The sequence below is a fragment of the Hemiscyllium ocellatum genome, chromosome 45 (assembly GCF_020745735.1).
Source record: "Hemiscyllium ocellatum isolate sHemOce1 chromosome 45, sHemOce1.pat.X.cur, whole genome shotgun sequence".
NCBI classification, from domain to species: Eukaryota; Metazoa; Chordata; class Chondrichthyes; order Orectolobiformes; family Hemiscylliidae; genus Hemiscyllium; species Hemiscyllium ocellatum.
This window is the reverse complement of record NC_083445.1, coordinates 29,490,223-29,513,889: the sequence shown is the minus strand read 5'-3', so window position 1 is coordinate 29,513,889 and position 23,667 is coordinate 29,490,223. Positions and strand designations below refer to the sequence as shown.

The 23,667-nt window shown below is 43.0% G+C and overlaps 1 pseudogene; it reads right to left on the bottom strand.

The window, feature by feature from the left end:
- Positions 1–1,146: 1,146 nt before the first annotated feature.
- On the bottom strand, positions 1,147–22,911 carry LOC132835893 (uncharacterized; annotated as a pseudogene).
- Between the last annotated feature and the right edge of the window lie 756 nt (positions 22,912–23,667).

Here is a 23,667-nt window from a genome sequence, read left to right as displayed (position 1 = left end):
AAAACTGTACATGGTACTGCCATTGCGGTTTCACTGATGGCTTGTATTTTTGCAGCAACACTTCCTTAATTTTGCACTCTCCTCGTTTCAAAAACACCGTTGAAATAGCACTTGCCTTTCTCACTAACTGTTGTAGCTGTGTCCCAGTTTTCTGCGATACGCATGTGGAACCCCATACCAATTTGCAATTAAGCAGTCGGAAGTTTCTCTCCATTCAAATAAACAGTTGTCCTTCTATTTCTCTGACCAAAATTGATAATTTCATTATTATCCATAGGCGATTTGATCTGCCAAATGTTAGCCCATTGAACAAACCTATCCATATCGATTTGTAAATTTCATGCATTCTCACTGCAACCTACTTTTCCACCTATATTAGTGTCATGCGAAAATTTTGCTTTGACATTTTCTATCTCCTAATGCAAGTCGTGATGCAGAATGCAAATAGTTGGGACCTGAAATCTGAACTCTATGGCACCCCACAAGGCCTCAACCGGAAAACGACACATACATTCTGTCTCACCAAATTTTGTTGGTTCAGCTATCCTCTATCCAAGCTAAATGAATTACTCCAAACCCCATATGCACTTATTTTATGAATGAACCTTTTGTGTGGCACCTTACTTTATTCCTTCTGGAAGAGCAGGTATGCTACATCTTCAGTTTCTCCATTATCCACCGAGCTTGTCACATCTTTAAAGAAATCAAGCAAATAACTCAAACGTGATTCATCGTTCAAGGAACCATATTGACTCCAATATATTGTGATTTGACATTGCAAATCTACTGTTATTAGTTCAATAATGATGGATTCTTACAATTTTCCTGAAACCCTAATAGTCTTGTTCACTGCTTTTTAATTTCCTAGTGAAGATAATTAATCTAACTTCTTTTTTTATGTAGCTTCTGCATTTATTTTTTAAGTCCTGTGTGAAGGAGACAAAGCTTTAATAGATCTGCTCTGATTGCTGTGCGTGAGAGGCATGAATAGCAAATGGACTCATTAATAATTTCTTTGAGCTGCATGTCCTCGTGGTGTTTCTGTATTATGGTCTCAATAGCCTGAATATCTTGATCCTGCTCATGAGTAAGAGGCTCAAGATCTGTTTTTCTACCCTCTGTTGATTGCATTAGAGGCCTGAAGACTTATGAAATCTTTCTGTTGCCATGTAACAGTTTGATGTTCTGAAGGACCTCCTCGTATTCCTCAATAGCAGGCTCAAGATACTGACCGGTCTCCTTCTGTATTCCTGAAGTGGGATTCAGGGAGTGCTTTGTCTTTTCCTGTTCACATATACAGACAGGTGTCTGAATTACCTCTTCCATTCCCATAACATGTCTGAAACAGTTTCATAACCTTTCCTAATTTCTGGCTCAATGGATTGGATGACCTCTTCTTATTCCAGCCTCACAATGTTCAGTCACTTTCTGGCCTCTTCCTGGTCTTAGGATATGGACTTGAGGAGGCTCAATGGCCTGATCCTGTTGGTGTCAAGAGTGGGTTGCTGGGAAAGCACAGTTGTTCAGGCAGCATCCGAGGAGCAGGAGAATCGATGTTTTGGGCATAAACCATTCACAAGGAAAGGTCAATGGACTGATCCTGTTGGTATGTAACAGGATAATGGTGCAGCATGGCATACTCTGTGTCCAGTATTATAGGTTTGAGCGGCTGATTGCCCTCCACCTGGAACTGTATATTAGTCTCCAGGGGTTGAATGGCATCATACTGTTCTGGTGCAAGATGTTCGTGGGCCTGAAGATACTTCTGCTATTTCTATGCGTCAGACTGGAGAAGCAGAATGAAATCCTCCATTTGCAATGTAATTGGCTTCTGTTGGTGATTTCTCCCGGTATTCTGTATAGAAATAAGTTCATCTCTTTCCAACAATTTGTAGTTCGGATTGTGGATGAGGTCATTGATTTGTTCGCCAAGCTGGTGTGTGTTTCTACAGACGTTTCCCTGCCTCTCTAGATGACATCATCAGTGCATCTTCAAAACAGTGTTGGTGGTCTGTCCCAACTGGTATTTATGTGCCTCTGGTTTTTGGTACTTGCTGTTCTGTATCTTGTGGTTTGTGTATGGGGTCCAGTTCAATGTATTTATTGACTGAGGTCTGGTTGGAGTGCCATGCTTTCTGGAATTCTCTCGCCTATCTCTATATTGCCTGTATGAAAATGCTTACATTTTCCAGGCTGAATTTATGCCCTTCATTGTCTGTGTTTTTGGAAATGAGAGGGTACTGGTCGTGTCTGGCAGTGGCGAGCAGGTGCTTGTGCACTCGTATGGTCAGTTTTCTTCCTGTTTGTCCTATATAGTGTTTTTCAGGGTATCGTGTGGATACCTTTTGTTCTGTAGCATGTGGGTGTCGTATCTTTAACCTTTGTGAGGAGCTGGTGGAAAGGTGTTTCCCATTTTCTGCGCCACTGATGTTCGTCAGGGGTCCAAGTAATCTGTAGTCATTTCTGACATTTCTTTGATGTAGGGTATGCTCACTATCGTATCTGGTCGTGCTGTGTTTTCCTCTTTAGATTTGCCATGTATTTATTAGAGGATAGTGCTCTTGGGAGTTTCGGCTGAATCCCTTGAATATGTGTTCCTGTTCACCCTTGTGGAGTTCTGCGTTGCTGCAGTTTGTCCTTGCCAGTTTAAAGTGTGTTCTAATGCAGCATTGTTTGCGGATGCTGGAATGGTTGCTGTTATTGTTCAGTATCTGGTCTGTATAGGTTTTCTTCCTGTACACACTGGTCAGGAGATCCCCGGTAGGTATGCGTTCCACTAATATGTCCAGGAAGGGAAGTCTGCTGTCGTTTTCTTCTTCTTCATTGAATCTGATTCCAATGAGCTTCTTCTTCCAGTTATGTACATTTAATGATAACAAAGGTATCATCTACATGCCACATCCAGAGTTTGGGTTAGATGCTGAGGAGAGCTGTCCATTCTAAGTGTTGCTTCTGCTCTCAGGCCTGATATCAGTGACTCCCTTGCTGCATCGCTGATTTGTCTTTACACTTGTCCATTGAATGGAACGTTAGTAGTGAAGCACAGGTCCAGTATTTGTAACATGCTGTTCTTGTTGATGCTGCTGGTGTCATCGGGTGTCCGAGTACCAGCTTCATTCAAAAATGTGGCTGTGATACTGTTGGCTAAGTCAATCTCTATAGATGTAAAGAGTGCTGTTGCATCAAATGAAGTCATTATTTCATCATAGTGGTTTCATTTGATGTAACAGTACTCCTTGCATCTATAGGGGAAACATAGTTTGAGTCAATCTTCACAGAGGAAGATCCAGAAAATCGCCCGGAATTACCAAGTAACCATGGGACTTGTGTAACTAAAGATTAAAATTATTCATAACATCAACTAGGTAGTATTTAAACCTATAGCTGGATTGAGCATTGATAAAATTGACAAGAGAGATGTACATCATGCCAGGTTTCTGGAGTAAACAGCAATAAAAATATTAGTTGCACTGGTGATCTCTGTATTATTTTCCTGAACATTCCGCAAAAGCTAGAAGGCACTACGCAAAACGGAAAGGTTATGAATACCATCCAACGATGAAGAAGAGATGAAGAGGAAGTGTGGCAAACTATAAACCAGTTAACCGCAGGGAATTTGTTAGAATCTATAAACAATGATGTGCTATTGAACATTGAAAACTTAGCGGCAAAATTGAAGAGACTGATAACAAATTTATGAAAGCAAAATTGTAATTGACAAACGTTTTTTTTCGAATTGTTTGAAGATGTTTCTTGTAGACATAGAAATGTAGGAACAGTGAATGTGGTGCAGTTGGATATCCAAGTGGATGTTTTAAAGAACTCATATCGGAAATTAGTAAATAGAACTAAACTGCAGGATACTGGGGGGAATCAGATGAAAATGGAATGGCAAAAGTTCGGTTGACTTTCATTTAAAGGAAATCGGAATAAAGAAGTAAATTTGTCCTGCACCAGTTGCAGAGAAGGTTGGTCACACTGCACCTGGAGTATTGTGTACAGTTTTGGTATTTTTTTTAAAATGCACTCACGGCAGAGGAAGTGTAAAGGACAATCTCCAGATTAATCCCTCATATGCCAAGACTGTCTGATGACAAAAGGCGGCCTGTGTTCTCTGGCATGTTAAAGAATAAGAGGTGATCACATTGAAACTTAGAAATGCACCCAGAGGAGACTGACTAATGCATTTTTATAGGGAAGTGCAAGCAATCTAGGGAATTCTGTTTGGTGTGGTCAGTAATCTGATGGAACTCTCAGGTCAACCGGATCACCCACCAAATCCCTGCTCCTGACACAGAGCTTAAGCTGGTAAATGTGATGTGATAGAACAGGAGGTAGCGTTACTACTGAATATTTACAGAAAATAACGCAAAGGTGAATGTATCACAAGGAAACGACGAAAAAAAGTTAAATTTTAAGCAGTGGGATTGGCACTGTTAAGTACAGAGTCTACATTAAAATCCAGTCTGAACTGTGCATTTGGTCCATCACAAGATATTTATTGCTGCACCCATCCAACAATAATATGATCTCAAGCACCTGAGTAAAGAGACCTTGGGAGGAGCTGCAACGTTTCCAACGCCCCTCCCCCCTTCCTGCGAACTAGTTGGATTTTAGCATCTCAATGAAATTGAGCTCACCACTGGAACAACCGGATTTGAAAGTGCAGGTAGCTGTTTCCGCTCGCCATAGCTGGTGCTCTTTTAAGAACGTCGGATGCTGTAGGCTGTCAGTATGGACTATGTCCACTGAGGAGCGAGGTCACGTTTTAACAAGTTGGGTGACTACCTTGATTTTTTTTTATACTGGTTGTTTTTGTGAGCGGATCTACGTCCCAGAAAGTAATTGAGGTCGGGGTGTTGATCAGGTGTATGTCAGTGCTCTCTAGTGTCTTTGGTTGTCGAGTTTGTGGTCTCTGACCGGTGGATGCAGGTTGGAGATGGCTCTGAGAATCGTTCTTGGTGCAGTAGTCCTTCTCCTGGCGGTAGTTGGAGGGTCATTGCCCATTCTGTTTCAATTCCTTCTGAATTGTGTTTTTTTTTTCCCTGGGTTCGGGGCCTCCAGTTGGACCAAATTGCAGGCCTTCTTATCTCCCCACCAAATCTGGTTTCGTATTATAGTCTCTTTGTTATTTCTTCTGAGGTAAATTGGTCTTCCTGGTTATCAGAGTAGTTGCACATGCCTTTTACATTTGAATGAATGGGCTTCGTAACAATGTGAAATGTCCTGTGTTTATGTGATTAAATATCCTTTGAAATTGGAGGTCTTGGAATTTGTGCAGACTCCATGTTGTCTGAATCCAGTTTGTCATAAAGATCAGTTCATTGCTTTTGAAGGGCTGAGGTGTGAATAGGTTTCCCAAGTTTGCAGAAAAACTGTGCCTGGGAGTGTATATCCAGCATGGCTCAGCTGCTAGAGTTTTCTTTGTTAAGTGTAATTTTTATAAACTATAACATTCTTGTAGAAGTCCTTTAAGTTTAGATGGTAGGGAATCTTCTCAAAACAATTGAGACTTTTCCTAACCCGACAGCAGGCAAGATTAGGAAGAATCCCAAGATGTTTTACAAGTTCGTCATGCGGTGCATAATAACCAGGCAACAATTAGGTCCCATTCGATTTCAAGGGGGCAATCTGTGTGAAGCTTGAGAACACGAATCGATTGTTACATGAGTGCTGTGCATCTGTTTTATTTGCGAGTAGAAAGTACAACAACAATGTTGTTTATGGAGGGGAAAGCTCGTGTGGTGTTGCTGGGATCTGTGCTTGTTCCCAGCTATTCACAACATATTTCAACATTTTGATTAAGGGAATCAAATGCGAAGTTTCCAAGTCTATTGATGGCACTGAACTATGTAGAATTGTGAATGTTGAACACGGCATAAAAAGACTCCAAGGTGACTGAGACAAGTGGAGTGAATGGATAAAATACATGAGAAACAAATAACAATGTGGTTAGACATGATATTGTGCACATTTGTGGGAATATAGAATGGCAGCCTATCATGGTTAAAAGCAATTGATTGAAAAAATATTGATCTATGACGGGTGTAATGCGCTTTTTTCCGGTTTATTTCTGTGCAGACCGCCAAGGTCCACGCAGGGCAGAGATTTCTGATGGCAGAACTCAATACAGGGAATGGTATTGGAAAGCTCATCAGTGAAAACAGAAATAGGAGCAACCATTGAGAGGCCATAAATTTCCGGAGACAAGCAGAGTTCAGTCACATGGTCATTTATTCAAGCATGATCCAGTCCAACGCAGGGAGAGGGCAAAGACCACCGTGAATCTTGCCTCAGTGTGAGGGCTCTATTATCCCCTTAAACTTCTACTCAGATCAGAACGATAGTCAATGACATTGTAACTTTAAATATGAGCCAAATTTGTTTTATACATTTTCTTATTATCTTAACATCGTGGGCACACGTTCCCTGCCCTGTATACAATTATTTCATTAGTGCTGGGTTTTCCAACTCAGACTGACTTTTTGTGCACCACTTTGGATTAGTAATTGCTTGCTGCTATGAACTGATTGAGCCATAGTTAATGTGACATGGTGATTAATGACCATTATCCCTCAGCTCTGACATGTGTGTTTGCTTATCCTTCTTGCTGCTCTCCTTGCTAAGAGATTAAGGAGGCCTCTTTATAGTTAGTTTGAAACTTTCATTCTAGTTTTGTTAGTTATATTTATTAACTTGGGAATCTGTATCTATGGTTATCTTGAATGATCTGAGGTCAATATTATAGCTGATTGATTAGAGAATATTTAAGAGTAACAGCCAGTTGGTGTGAAATATTCTTATCTTTAGGTTAGCAGAAATGTTGCTCTTCCACTCTTATAAAGGAACAGATAGCCAATGTTTGTTGTGCAGAGACCACTATAACCAAGCGTTTTCCACACTCTATATTTTCTGTTAAACATTTTCTGCAAAGCTTGCTGGGGCTTTCATCGGCCATTTTATGCTGCTCTGTCGTGGGTAGCCCAAACAATAGACCACATCAAGTGGGTATCTGTAACATTGAAAAGGATTTAGATCTCCTTGAACACCAGTCATTTAAAGCAATATTGCTGCAGCAGGAAGCAGTTAGAAAGGTAAATTTAAGTATTAACCTTTATTTCAAGGGGTTTAGAGTACAGGAGGAAGGTTTTCATACTACAGATATGCAGGGTCTTGATGAGAGCTCATCTCGAGCATTGTGCAGTATTGTGAGCAGTTTTGGTCTCCTTACCTACTAAAGAACAAACCTGTCATTGAGGAAGACCAGTGAAGGATGACTCAACTCGAGCATGACATGCTTTTAGTGGGAGTCAGGAATGTGGTGCTGGAAAAGCACAGCAGGTCAGGCAGCATCCGAGGAGTAGGAAAATCGACGTTTCGGGCAAAAGCGCTTCATCCGGCGTTTTGTGTGAGTAGAGTTTGGGTCAACTGGGCCTGTATTTCATGAGATTTAGGAAAATCAGTGCCGGTCTCAGTGAAATTTATAAAACTCTGGCAGGGCGATATCGCTTGGAAATAGAGATAATATTTCCCCTGAGACGTTTAGAACAAAGGAGCACGGTATGAAACACAGGCAGCCCACTCTGCATTGAGATGGCAATAAACGTCTACACTTGTGAACCTGGGGAACTCGATCCCACGCCGTGAAAGCCAGGGCACTTAATACAAATAAGGATATTTAGACAACAACTGAATTGGGAGAGATCAGGAATATGTTGTGAAGATAGATTATCAGCTATCATTATATTGAATTGGGAAACAATAGGCCTATTCTATATTTGCTTCCTATAGTTAATTGTGTTAATGGATCTGTACATAGAGTGGGAAAATACTTTGTAATGGGTTTCAGCCATGAATTGGAATAAGCAAGACTTAATGAGTTGAATTGTCTACTCCTTTCTCGATCATTATGCACAGCCTAGAGGGAAGCTCTGTCAATGTTCTCACAGGTTCTCAGATGTCAGCATCAACAGGATTGTGCTTCCCATTCCCTTTTCCGATACCTAAGCTAGATCCAGGGGTTCTGTATTAAAAAACCTCGGATCAGTTTGATACAATTCAGTGTTCCGCTTGGCCATTTCAGAGACCACTGAAGAGTTTATCACATGTCTGTGTGTCCGGAATCACATATCGGCCAGACCAGAAAAGCATGGTAGATTTGCTTCCTGAAAGTACTTTGGTGAAGCAAAATTGAGTTTACAATCTACATTGACTTCAACCTCACAATTATTGACACCAGATTTCAGATCTCAATATCTCCTCATCTTACTGAAAATATGTTCTGTGCCTATCCATTTCCAGAGAAATGGGACACTAGGACTGATGAGTCATAGAGTCAGCGAGTTCAATATCATGGAGACAGGACCTTTAGCCCAAACTAGTCTATTGCGAAGAAAACGTCCATCACTGCTAACTCCAATTCCCTGCACTTAGCCTTTATCTTTATAAATATTTCCTTTCCATGTATTTGCCCAAATGCATTTGAAATGTTATTAATGTACAGGTCTGGCAGCATCTACAGAGACAGAGAAACAGGGTCAATTTTTCAAGTCTGGTATGACACTTCATCAGAACTAAAAAGGATTGGAAAATGGGCTTTTTAATCCCTTGACAGAGGTGGAGCAGAGGTGATTGGAAATAGAAGGTGTGGAGGTGCAGTGCAGAAGACAGACAAGCTTTTAGTTGCTGTGAAAGAGAAACAGATGCATGATGGATGTAAATTAAGGTGTGAGTGGGGGAAATGGATTCTCGCTATTAATTACAAGATAAAGAAGACATAAACATATAAGGTCATAGGGAGAGCAGAAAGTAAACAAAAATAGAGAACAGTAATAATGGGGTAAGGCTGTGAAGTTATGGAATTGAATATTAAGGCTGACAGGGTGTAAAGTACCAAAGAGTAAAATGTTACCCGAGAATTGGAACATTGCAGCAGCCCAGGAGTCAAATGTTTGCATGAGAGAAAGGTTAGTTATTGTAATGGGAAGCAATTAGAAGGTCACGGTTATTCCAAGAGTGGAAGAGTTCCTCTAAGCATTGTCCATTCGGACTTGACAAAGTCAAGGAGACTGTGCTGTGAGCAGCAATGACATGAGTTTGGGTTCAAAGAATACAACTGAAATGCTGCTTTCCCTGTGTTTTGGTCCGTGCACAGTGAGGAGGGAAGGGGCGAATGGCAAGTGATGCAGCTTCTGCAATTGCATGGGAAGGTGCCATGAGGGAGTAGGGAAGTGTTCAGGGTGTTGGAAGGTGTCACAGAGGAAATGGCCCTTGTGAAATGCTACCAGTGGACGTGGAGAGGAAAATGTGTTTGATGGAAGTGATGGAGGATGACTCTTCAAATGCAGATTCTAGTACAGTGAACAAAAGGGTAAGAGGATCGCTCCTGTTCTTCCAAAAGGAGGGGACAGGGTCGGGGCAGAATTGCGGGATTTGGGTCAATCAAAGCTGAAATGCCCTGTCCATCAGGTTTCTTATTTGGGATGAAAAGGAGGTCATGTTGCAGGCTTACAATCGGAATGTGGTATCATCAAAATACAATGATAAAGGCAAAGAAACTTGGAGAACGGAGTTACTGTCAGCTGATCATGTGTTCAGTCACATGTGGAACTTCCCCAGAATGATTGTGAATAAACAGAAATGTAAATCACAGGGATTCGTCTTCTATCTGGTCTGAAGCTGGATGTGAAATAGAACCAGGGAAAGGTTAGTGGATGTACAGTGACACATGGATACCTCATAATGCTCAGAAATAATTGTTTCTCTTCAGAATGAAGGACTCAATATGAAGATGAATCATCTATGAAGTTTAAAAGCTATCAAGGTCAGTATTCAATCACAGACTAAATGATTCTGGAAAATAAAAGAGGCAGCAAAAGATTTTCTGGGTGTATGATAATTGGTTTAATTTGAATGTGTGATCCTTGGAAGAAAGAAAGTCAGGCAAGTATATGTGGGAATCCTGGAGGGGTTGAATTGGGAATTGGTGACAGGGAACAGGCAGATAATTTAAAATAGCATTTTGCATCTATCTTCACAGGGGAAGACACTATAAGTGTTTTAAACATACAGGCAAGATAGTACCACGAGGAAAGTTCTTGAACTGTCTCTAACAAAAATAACAAGGCTTTTGAAAAGAAGATAAAGCTAAGGGTAACCAAGGCAGCAGCAACTAAGGCATGATTTTTAAGAAGTGGTTACAGAGTGACAAGCAGCATTGCTTGAAATATTCCATAACCCTCTGGAATGCAGGAATATTCCAACGAAACTGGAGAACCTACAATGACTTCGGAAACAGAATGAGACAGAAAGCAGGAAGATTTTGATCCTCAGCCAGGAACCTTTAGGACATTTAGCCTGACAGTTATTGCTGCAAATGTACTTGTGTCCATTATCAAAGAAGGAATTGCAGTACATTTAGAAAAGCTTAAAGCAATCACAGTCAACATGGATTTGTGAACAGGAAATTATATTTGACCATGTAAAATGATGCAAACTTTTGCTGGACATCTCTGGGAATATCTAAACCAGACTTGATAAAGGGGAACTGATAGATGGGGTATTGGGCTAAAAAGAGATTTTTCTTTGAGATACACAAAAGATAGATTTCTACACAAGCGAGGAGCTCACAGTTTGACAGATAATCTATTAACATGGAATAAGGACTGGTTAACATGCAGAAGACAGAGAATGGGGATTACCGAGTATTTATCCAGACAGCATAGAAAGCCTTTAGCACACTGGCCTCATTCCTGTGGGACTGAGACAAGGTTGGGGGAGGGGAAATGAGGAGACTGGAGAACTCAGAGCACCTCATCTTCTGCCTAGGAACCCTCCAACCACAAGGGATGAACTCAGATTTCTCCAGTTTCCTCATTTCCCCTCCCCCTCACCTTGTCTCATTCCCAACCCTCGAACTCAGCACCACCTTCCGAACCTGCAATCTTCTTCCTGACCTCTCCGCCCCTACCCCCACTCCAGCCTATCACCCTAATCTCATCACCCTCATATTAACCTCCTTCCACCTATCGCATTTCCAACGCCTCTCCCCGAAGTCCCTCCTCCCTCCCTTTAATCTTAGCCTGCTTGGCACACTTTCCTCATTCTTGAAGAAGGGCTCATGCCCAAAACTTCAATTCTCCTGCTCCTTGGATGCTGCCTGACCTGCTGCACTTTTCCAATATGTTGAAGGTGTTAGCCCTGGTGTTCTCTGTCTGTCATGATTGTTTAGATTGAATCTAATCTAAAACGTGGGATAACGGAGTTTTACATAAATTCAAGCAGTTTTTGAGCTCAGAGTTCTACAAGAATGCATGCAGTTTTTGAGTGAAGTACAATGTAACCCTGCAAGTACAAATTCTCCCCACAAAATATATGTGTGCATGTTGGTCTTTATGTGTGTGTGTGTGTGTGTGTGTGTGTATGTGTGTGTATATATGTATGTCTGTCTGGGGTGGGGGTTGTGAGTGTAGTGAGTGTGTGTGTGAGGGGGTGCATGTGTGAGTGTGGGAGTGTTTGTGTCTATAAGGGTGTGTGGGTGTCTGTGCGGATCTGTGTGTACCTGTGTCCGTGTGTATGTGAGAGTGAGTGTGTGTAGGAATATCTGTGTGTGTGTGTGTGTGTGTGTGTGTGTTTGTGATTAGTGAGTGCAGAGTGTCTTAAGTCTGTGAGGGGGTGCATGTGTGAGTGTTGGAGTGTGTGTGTCTATAAGGGTGTGTGTGTGGGTGTCTGTGTGCGCATCCGTGTGTACCGTGTCCGTGTGTATGTGAGAGTGTGTGTGTGTGTGTGTGTGTGTGTAGTGCAGTGGTGATCACCTGTAATGTGACATGAACACAAGGTCCCGGTTGAGGCCCTCCTTATAGATATCGAACTTAGCTATCAGCCTCTGCTCGGCCACTTTCCTCTGCTGCCTGTCCCGAAGTCCACCTTGGAGGATGGTCACCCGAAGGTCCGAGCCTGAATGTCTTGGAGCACTGAAGTGTTCCCCAACTGGGAGTGAATTCTCCTGTCTGTTGATTGTTGTGTGGTGCACATTCATCCATTGTCATAGCCTTTGCTCAGTTTCCCCAATGTACCATGCCTCTGGGCATCCTTGCCTGCAACATATAAGATAGGCAACGTTGGCTGAGTCACATGAATATCTGCCATGTACAAGGTGGGAGGTGTTCCCACGCGTAATAGTGGTATCTATGTCCACAATCTGACACATTTTGCAGCGTCTAGCATTACAGGGTTGTATGAAGTTGTCCTGAGACCCGACAGTTTGCTACGAACAATGATCTGTTTGAGGTTTGGTGATTGTTTAAAGGCAAGTAGTGGAAGTGTGGGGAAGGTCTTGGTGAGATGCTCATCCTCATTGATAATGTGTTGCAGGTCACGAGGAACATGGTGTAATTTTTCCAGCTCCTGGGAAGTACTGAACAACGAAGGGTACCCTGTCAGTTGCAGCACATGTCGTCTCCTGAGGAGGTCAATACGGTTCCTTGCTGTGGCACGTCGGAACTGGCGTTCAATAACTTAAGCATCGTACCTCGTTCTTGTAAGGGCATCCTTGAGTACTTCCAGGTGTCCGTCACGTTCCTCTTCATCTGAGCAGATCCGGTGTATGCATAGGGCTTGTCCATAGGGAATGGCTGTCCCATCCTGACTATGATTCCCATGAAGGATTCTCCACCTCAATCTCTCCCATTTGTCAGAGGCGTAGCGATCATTACTTTTACCAGCACCCCATAGAGTCATCTCTCTGCAATGAGCAAAAGCCCCATGGTCCAGCGTGATTATAACATTACTTTTAGTGATTCTGTGTATTTCTTCACCACAGAGGGCTGTTGAGACTGGGTGATTTTAAACATTCAAACTTGAGGTGGGTCGAGGTTTAATCAGTAACTGAGTCTGGGGCATTTATCTCTCTACCTCGTAGTCTCCCTGCCTCATTTCTGATGAAGGGCTTTTGCCCGAAATGTCGATTTTCCTGCTCCTCGGATGCTGCCTGACCTGCTGTGTTTTTCCAGCACACTGTAATCTTGACTCTGATCTCCAGCATCTGCAATCCTCACTTTCACCTGAACATCTGAACAGTTCAACATAACCTCCCCAATCTTATCATCAATACCTTAACTAATAGCAAACCACATGCGTTCTTACTTAGCTTATTAACCAGTCCTGACACTCTCGGTGATTTGTCCTTCTGCTGCCTCCCTACCTCCACACCACTACCTGTCCCTCTAGCTGCCGTTGTGTAAACTGCAAGTTGAACATTAATGCCGTCAGTTCCTTCATCCAGATTGAAAATGTACAACGTGGACAGTTAGTCCCAACACTGATCGCTGTGGATCTCTGCTGGTCAGCAGCTTCCATTCTGAAACAGTCCCCTTTATCCCTCATCTTGGCCTGTCACCAGTCAGGCAATATTCCATGCGTGTCAGTATCTTTTTTTTAATTGCTTCATGGGATGAGGGCGTCGCTGGCCAGGCCAGTATTTATTGCTCATCTCTAAATGTCCAGAGAGCAGTAACGAGTGAAACACATTGCTGTGGCCTGGAGTCATATGTAGGCCAGACCGGGTAAAGGTGGCAGATTCCTTCCCTAAAGGCCACTAGTGAAAAGATGGGTTTCTCCAACAGTCGACAATGGAATCGCTGTTATAGTTAGACTCTTAAATCCACATTTTACAAAGTTCAAATTGCACCATGTACCGTGACAAGGTTCGAACCTGCGTCACAGTGCCTGACTTGCACCTCTGGATTAACAGTCTAATGATAATACCACGAGGCCGTCTTGTGCAGAACACCATGGGCTCTTATCTTATTCAGCAGCCTTCTGTGTGACAGTTTATCCGTTCGGATCCTGATCTCTAATGTTTTCATGTGGAGCTAATTCCAATGGTCTAGTTGTTTCCTTTCCCAGTACGAATGCCTGTGCCTTTATGAAATGTAATCCCTCTCTCTTGCACCACTGCTTTTGTCACATGTACAATTCCCAAATGTTCTTCTTCATTTGCTAATTTATACGTGGATTGAGTAATAATCCATATATTAGAATGTTTAAGTTGCTGCTCCTTAATTTTCTTCCTAATTCCTGCTAGTCACTGCACTGGACCACTTACATTATTTTATTTTTCAAGTAGTCATGGGAATAGATGATGTTATTGGTTAAATACAAACGATGAGTCAAGTGAAATCACCACCTCTCTTAATTATAAGTGCATCTTGAAATATATGAAACGAGTGTACATTTTTGATTGCTATGTGTCAGATATCCTTAAAATAAGACTGAAGTTTCAATCTGGCGAATATGTTGCTTAGAGAATCATGGCTATCAGTCTTCTGCTTGAAGAAAACTGGTGTAAAATGTGCCCGAGTGTTGTCAGCTCAGTGAAAGGAACACAGGAGGGTGAACGACCGAAGTTATCTGCACCAGGGAGCTCAGAACAAAATCAGATCAGCCCCAAAGTTACTAAATAGGGGAGCTGGTTTTAAGAGGCTGAATGACCTCACGATACACCTGAATTGTATGTCCCTGTGTTTTTCAAAACAAACCAAATACAACTTTGCCTACCTACATGCTGCACATCTCTATGACTCTATGTGGCACAGACTGGGAGAATCTGACCATTCCCTGAAACTGGGTATTGTCTGCAACTAGAAAGTTTCATAAGCACAGTCTCTGGACTACTGTATAAGTGTCATCACTGATGAAGAGCTTATGCCCCAAATGTCGATTTTCCTGCTGCTCGGATGCTGCCTGACTGACTGCTTTTCCAGCCCCACACTTTCTGATACTATTTTTGAACAGCCGGACATCAGTTGATTGAACAAAAGATAAGATCCCGAAGGAAGAGATCCTGGTCTGGGGAAAGAAGACTATTTCGTAGCCCCCTCAGGTAGATAAAGGGGTGAATACATTTTCCATTTTTTTTTACATTTCATCACTGCAGACGATCCAACAGAATTTAGACAAAGAGACGCAGAAATTTCCAACCTTCGTCTGTCTTCAATGAACTGGAAAAGAATCCTTCAGGGCGGCAACGATTTCACCCTTTGTATTAGGCACTGTAAAAAAGTGGCCTGTGTCTGATCTCAAGTCATAAACTGCTCGGGAATGTTCTAGAAATCATCTGTTCTTATGGAAATATAATCGTCCGTTTAGGGAAAATTATTTGTTTAGTTTTATGTCATAAGCAAGTCAAAATTTCCCACTTATTAATTCAGCTCCAATTACGTCAATACATATCTGAATACAGTTACACATTCGAAAATCACACTGGTCCTCAATGAAACTGATAAACTGCCTCCAGGCTGATGCATAATGTGTTTGTTTTCCTTCATCACAGTTAACGTAGTGACGATCATCGTCCTGCTTTATAAAGATTGTGGATTGTCTGCATGTGTCAGTCGTTACCTGGGAACCATGGCAGTGGCGGATGTACTCGTCGTTATCCTTGATGTGATATGGAGGCACATTCCCATCGTATATCAGGAACAGTTTTACTTCCTGGAGTCCATCCCCGTGTGTAATATCCACGCCGTCCTGCTTTATGCAGCCACTGACTGTTCTGTCTGGTTTACTGTCACTTTCACCTTTGATCGATTTGTGGCCATTTGTTGCCAGAAGCTGAAAAGTAAATATTGCAGTAAGAAAACGGCAAATACGGTTCTGGGAGCAGTAACTGTGCTGAGCTTTTTGAAGAACATTTTCTGGTATTTTATGCTCTCACGTTGGTATTGGCTGCAGAACAATCCCTGGTTTTGTTATCTAACAAGGAATGATCAGCTATCTCATGTCTGGGTCACTATCGAATTCCTCCACCACATTCTAAACCCGACTCTCCCCTTTCTCCTGATTCTGCTGCTCAACGTTATCACCGTAAGGCATATCTTAGTGACCAGCAGATCCCGCAGGAGACTCTGGGCCCACACCAATGGGGATGGTCAGTGTGACACAGAAATGCAAAATCGCACAAAATCTGTCATCTTACTGATGGTGATTTCGGCCAATTTCATCCTGTTGTGGTCAATGTTCATGGTGTATTCTATATGGTACCGGATGTTTTTGATTGGTTATAAGACTGTGTCACTGCACTGGTTTGTGCGGGAATTGGGCTTCATGCTGCAACTCCTCAGTTGCTGCACAAACACCGCGATTTATGCCGTGACCCAGACTAAGTTCAGACAGCAGCTGAAGAATGTTCTGAAATATCCCTTCATCCAAATTCCTCAATTCATCACACTCACTCATTAATCATTCTATCCAGGATTTTCACGTCATTTCAATGTTTCAGCAATGAAGCAGTCTGTCGCTATGGTAACAGACTGAGGATAGCGCTGGTTTGTACAATGTTATCCCACCGGGGAGGAGGTGGGGCGGGGGCACGGTTACGGGGACACATTACAATGTTTCTCTCAACTCAGGGGCCAGTGGGAAAAGGCACCATCCCACTGACTGTATCTATAACTTCAATTTGTATATCATCAAAATATTAATCAATAAGTGCAAAGCAATAGAGTGAAATATATTGTTGCTTGTCTTTGTGTTGAAGTAACTGACATTGAGTGAGTTAATAATCACACAACTCCAGGTCATAGTCCAACAGGCTTAGTTCAAAGTTCCAGCTTTCAGAGCGCTGCTCCTATGTCAGGTAGCTAGTGAAACAGGATACATAGGATACAGAATTTAGAGTAAAACTTCGAAGTATCATATAACTGATGCAATCTATTAGACAAACCCAAATTGCTGTTCAGTCTTTAATCACCTAAAATAAGGATGCAGGTTTTGATCGATTAATATGGAAATCCCAGAATTTCATTTAAGTCACTACCCCCAAGGTAGCTAAAGGCTTTCTCACTATATTATAAAGGTGACATCTCAGCTCAGGCAATGCATTTGATTTTAGATTCTGTCTGTATCACAACCTGGAGTCAGACTGGTTTTATTTACTAAATTTATCAAATGTCGCATGGTGTAACTGCCTGCAAATTCAAATTTACCCCAGTTGTGTGTGTGTGTGTGTGTGTGTGTGTGTGTGTGTGTGTGTGTGTGTGTGTATTTGTGACTTTCGTGTGACATGAAGCCAAGTTCCTGATTGAGCCCGTCCTCAGGTGTACTGAACATGGCTATCAGCCTCTGCTTGACGACTCTGCGTTGTTGTGTATCTCAAATTCCACCGTGAAGGATGTTCAGTTGAAGATCCAAGGTTGAATATCCTTGTCTGCTGAAGTGTTCTCCAACTGGGAGTGAACAGACCTGTCTGTCAATTATTGTGTGGAGTCCATTCAGATGTGATAGTATTTGCTTGTTCTCGCCAATATACTATGCCTTGGGGCATCCTTGCTTACAGTGTATGGGATACCTGCCACGCACGTGGTGGGTGCTGTCCCCACATGTAATGGTAGCATCCATATCGATGGTTTCACATGTCTTGCAGTGGTTGCTAAGTGGTGTTGTGGTCGATGTTGGCCTGTAGACTGGGCAGTTTTTTGTGAACAATGGTCTCTTTAAGGTTTGGCAGTTATTTTAGGATGAGAAGTGTCGGGGTAGAAACATCTTGGCAAGGTGTTCATGTTCAGCGATAATGTGTTGCAGGCTGTGAAGTACATGACATAGTTTCTCTGCTCCCGGGAAGTGCTAAACAACAAAGTGTACCCCAACGGTCCTATCCCTTGTCTGTCTCCTGAGGAGGTAATTGCAGTTTCTCACTGTGGCATGTCGAAACTGGCTATCGATGAGTTGAGCATCATATCCTGTTCTTTTAAAGAAGTCCACAACATAAAACCGTCATGACCTCCTCAGGAGACAGACAGGGGATATGACCAAAGGATACCCTTCGTTGTCCAGTCCTTCCTGGGAATGGAGAGACTATGCCCTGTACTTTGCAGTCTGAAACACAGCATCGTTGATTATGAGCACCTCGCCAAGGTCTGCACTATGCCTCCACTTCTCCTCTCCTCCTCTTCAAATCTTAAACAGAGGATTGTACGGAGCAAACTTCCCCACCTTCAGCACAACATTGACCACAACACCATGCAACTCTCTCTTTGTAACAACACGCCATAACATAGACAGGGATACTACCATTACACATGGGGATATCACTCGCCATGTGCCCGGAAGATACTCATGCGACTTGATGAATGATGTTTGTCTCCGTCCCTGCAGGCAAGGTTGTCTTGAGGAATGGCACAGTGGCAAAATGAAACAGATGCTACAACAGCCGATAAATGGATACAACGCAACAATCGCCAGACAGGAATGTTCCCTCCGGGGACGGGGTGGAGGGATCACTTCAGCGGTCAAGGACATTCAGCACAGGGTCTTCAGGTCAATGTCCTCCAAGGCAGACTTCGGTTAATGCAATAATGCAGAGTTGGGGTATAGAAACTGATAGCTATGTTCAGAACCCATGAGGATGGTATCAGCCAGGATCTTGGGTTCATATCATAGACTCATACACACACATTCACACACAATTACACTCCCACACTCACTCAGACCCCCTCTCATAGATACACAACCTCTCTCAAACTCAAACTTTCTCACATCCATATACTGCATCATATGCATATAGTCCCTCACACTCACACACACCCTCTCGCAGACCCTCTCTTATACACTTGCACTCGCTTACATGCAAATACTCCCACATGTGTACACACTCATACTCTCTTACATAAAGACACAAGCACACACTTTCACACAGATGCTCTTTCATACAGACACGCACCACACTCTCTCACAGGCACATCATCTCTCAGAATCATGCGCACTCTCTCACAAGCACACACATTGTTGCACACACTCACATGAATGCCCTCACGCATACTTGTTCACACTCATACACACTCCCTCTCAAGCAAACACACACACACTCTCACAAGAGCACACGCAAACACAAACACATCCACACCCCCGGACTGTCTCCCTCCCTCTTCCTCAAACACACATATATTTCTATGGGGTGAAATTGAATTTTCAGATTTCAATTTTCAGATACATTCTATCTTTTTTTCCCCAGAAGCATACAGTTCGTAGATAGTCAGTCAAGATGACATTTTATAAATTCCTACTTCTGAAGTAAAACCACTCTTGCTCCAGGCTGAGGTACAAACAGGCTTGAAACATGGCCTCACACCTAAAATGCATTGTCTGACCGAAGTCTCACCTATATTTTGATAAAATCGGAAGGTATATTGAGGCAGAGATTGACAAATTAATTAATCGGAACCTGTACTTCCATTCTAACATACTAAAGACTTAAAAGACATCGAGGTTTGTTTGATACATTCACACATGTTGTATGACTGGTTTGGTCTTTTCTACAAATTCTGTGCCCGATTTCCTCTCTCTCAATTGCTGCCTGAGGAAGGAGCAATGCTTCAAAAAGCTAGTGCATCCAAATAAACCCGAGGGAGTATAAACCAGTGTCGTGTGATTTTTGACTTTGTCCACCCCAGTCTAAAACTGGCATCACTCACATCATTCCAATTGCAAAGACACATTATCCCCAATTACAACAAGTCTTACTCTTGTTTGTTTTACTAAAATGTTACATCTTGCATTTGTCGAAATTAAACTCAAGTTGACACTCCTCAACCCACTGACCCAAGTGATCAAGACCATTTTGTAATGTTGAATCGTATTAGTGGGTGGCGTGGTGGCACAGTGGTTAGCACTGTTGCCTCACAGCGCCAGAGACGTGCGTTCAATTCTCACCTCAGCCGACTGACTGTGTGGAGTTTGCACATTCTTCCCGTGTCTGCACTGGTTTCCTCCCACACTCCAAAAACGTGCAGGTTAGGTGAATTGGCCACGCTAAGCCCCATCCAACACCGCTCCCGCCCCCCACATCCTGTCCAACAGCGTCTCCCACACTTCCAAACCCGTCCAACAACGCCCCTGACAATATCCCAGCTCCGTACAACACCGAACCGGCCCCCAAACCCTGTCCAACACCGTCTCCCGTCCACCCAATCCCACCAACACCGCCCCCAAACCCCTCCCAAAATACCCTCTGCCCCAACTCACTCCCCCTTAATCAGCCCAACACAATCCCCCACTCCCTGCCTGCCTCCAATACCCAGCCCCATCCAACTCTGCACACCACTGCCCCCTATCCAACACCGCCCCCACCCCAACCCCATCCAGCACCGCTCTGACCTCCAACTTCGCCCCCATCCCCAAACCCGTCCAATACCGCCCCAACAATATCCAACACTGTCACTGAAACCAACCCCATTCAACGCAACTCTGCTCCCAACCCCGTCCCACTCTGCTCTCCTGCCCCTAAAGTCGACCAACACACCCCGCCCCCAAACCCGTCAAACAACTCTCTTCTGCCCCCAACCCCTGTCGCACACTGCTTCCCTGCTCCAAACACCGTCCAAAACTGCCCTCTGCTCTCCAACACTGCCACATTCCCACAACCCATTGTGAGAAACTAAGTTCACACACTTCAATAATTTCAGTCTGAAACAAGATCTGAATCAGTAGTGTCCTTTATTTTACTCTTGCAAGAGGGTATGATGTCCACTGTCTGTCTACAAGGCAAGGGACTTACACACTGAATATTACGAATACTCGATATTTATATAATTTGGTTTCTATATTTTTTTATATTTCATTGCTCCTCCCCTGTTTACATCCTTCACTTCCCTAAGACCGGTACCCATTACTCCTGTTTACCTCTTGCCTTATCGGGCCTTGTCTGTGACAAAATGCTTATTTCTGGCCTCACAATGCTGTTTGACCTCATCCTGCTGTTGTTATTGTTAGGCATATCCTTGCCTTACCATTATGTACTCCCTCCATCTGTGCCGCCCCTCACAGCATCTTATCGTTAAGACCCTTTTAATTGGGGTTTGTGCCTGTGTTTCTATAAAAGTGGGAAACAGATGTTTATACCTACTCTTTGTACAGGCGTATCTAACTTAACTGCCTCTCCTCACAGCATCTTACCCAATCGCCTGCATTTCTACCATTGTTTTGCAGTCCCATTTTTTTCTTGCGTACAGTTTTAGCTAATACAGACAAAATATGCATTTCCTCCACATAGTTTCCATTCTTGTTGACTCAGCTCTTGGCTGAAACAATTACACACTGGTGTGAGTTCATTTACTTTGTATAAGGAATTATAATAGCAGAAGTAACACTAGTTTACCTATATCACACAATTACCCCTTTTTCTTTAATTACCATTTGTTATCTTCTGCATTTTTCTGTTAAGCATCGCCCCCGAAATTCGCAAGCATCATTCCGGAGATTTCATCCATCTTGGTCTCACTCATCCCTGCATTATTCAGTTGATAAAGTTCCTCTGCCTGATTCCCTTTTTGGGGCATCTGTTTCATTAAGGCTGTCTCAATCAGTCTTTGGGTGAGCCCTCGTATTCAGGGTATGATACAACAGCCAACGGCCACCAACACCCCGACTACTACTATCAGGGAAGTAAGGATGGAACCCACCACCCCCTTCCATCTTTCAAACCAGGATTCAAGCCATCCCGTGAGGGACGTGTCTACTCCTGAATTCTCAGTCAGCTCCTCTGCTAAAGTAGTCAATCCCCTTAAGGCCCGAGTAATAGAACCATCAGAAGCAGTGTTATTAGGACTAAAGGTACAACAGCTTCCTCCGAACATCACACGCACACACACATCCTTTTTCTGCTAAAATCATATCAAAAGGGCCATTCTGTTCTCCAAGGCCATCCTACTTGTCACATCAAGCTGTTCTGATATTTCTTTAACTGCATCTCTTGTATAATTTATAAATCGCTGTTGATTATAGAAAATGTAATTTTTCCAATCTACATTTTTATGAATTGTCACCCACCAAAAGTGAGCTGGCTCAAAGCCTGCTGCAATCCGGTTACGAGCCTTGAACTCATCAGGTACACCCCACCCCCCCTCCCCCAGCAGGGACTTCTATAGAACGAGATAAATCCTGTCATCGAAAGAAGTGTCTAACAGTGATCTTTTACCACTTCTCTTTTTCCCTACTATCTTTTCCTTCTCAAATGCCAGGGTAAATGGAATTGCCAATTGTACAATTGCACATATCCCTCTCCAATCCGGAGGGAGGGTGGGTCTCAACATTTTGCCTCCACAGTACCACGACAGATCCGCTCGGGGAACCTTTAGTGCTGAGTAGTTCCCTCCCTTCTCCGTTTCGGTAACATTTTAAATCTCTGTACACTATTTCAGCACCCCCAAATCTCTAGACAAACTTGTAACTCGTCTGCGCACACACGACGTGTGATTTCCATATGTGGCGGAAAATGTTGGGCGGTCTTTTGCATCTTTCCTCTCCAAGGGAAGGAACATCAGAGATAGGGAGGTACAATTCCTATCATGCAGTCTCATCCTGATACAGGGCTATCATACATTTCATACCCTGTCTGTCTCGCTTCCACCCGAGCGGAAAGGGAACCACCTGGGCCACTGGCTTACCGGAGGCACATGCATAGCAATTGCTTTTGTTCAGACTTTTTACAGTATACTTTACCCATTCAACCCAGGCATTTGCGTCCCCGTACCCAGTTTCTATTTTGATCATCTGTTTCAAATCCTTTACCTCTATAATTTTTACTACTTTAGGATCAGCGGGAGGGTGAAGGTTGTGTCTTATTATCCAATAGTTCCACCTGTTTTCCCTATTCTACACCAATTCGAAAACAACAGCCAGAGAAATCCTTTCCATTTGCTTTCATTTCTATCACAAATGTTTCATTTAATTGTATCCCATAGGTTCACCACACACACCCCCCCCCACACACACACACACACAGAATTGCAACGTGCCCTGAGGTTTTCTTTATTGTCAGGTATATTGGGTTACACTTTTTATCGGGACAATCGCGAGCTGGCTGGAAGGGGGTCCGGTATACTGTGACGAGACCATTATACCAAGTACCATCCCCATAGCGCTTAAGATGTATCTCAGAGCTGCGCTACTGTCTCTGATTATCTACATCCACACAATTTACTAAGCTGCATGCATCAGCGTCTATTACTTGTAGATTATCAGACTCAGGAACCGTTAATAATGCATATGAAAGTGATATATGACAAATCCCAGTACTAAGAGGGCTAGCATCATAACTCTAAGCATTCCCAGTACTCTATACATCATGCTGAAGCACAAAAAGACTTAATATGCAATCCTACAGAAATAATCCCGCGCTCCCGTCGTCACTGTATAATCAGTTACTCAAAGTCTCTTTAGTCTGAGTTTCAGCGGGTCTTGCGTTGATTCGGCTGTCCAGACATCTTCCTCAACTGGAGATTCCACTGGCCCTTTGATCCGAGTGTAGTGAGTCCAGCCTTTCTCCGCCATCCTTATTGCCGTTTTGGGAGTCAAAAGATCCTGGTATGGCCCTTCCCAGTCCAGCTGCAATTTAGTCTCTGTCCATGATTTTACTAAGACCCAATTTCCCGGCTGGATGGGATGAACGGTGAATTCAAGGGGTGGAATCTGTGCCAATAAACCCTGTTTCCTGAGGAAAGACAAAGAGAAGGACAAGCCCATTATATACTTCTTTAAGAATAAATCTTTAGTTTCGGGAATTGGCAATTCTCCATTCGTTCCCAGTTAAGGTAATCCAAATAAGATTTCATAGGGGGATAGTCCCAAATCTTTCCTTGGTGCTGTTCGTACTCGCAAGAGAGCTGTAGGTAA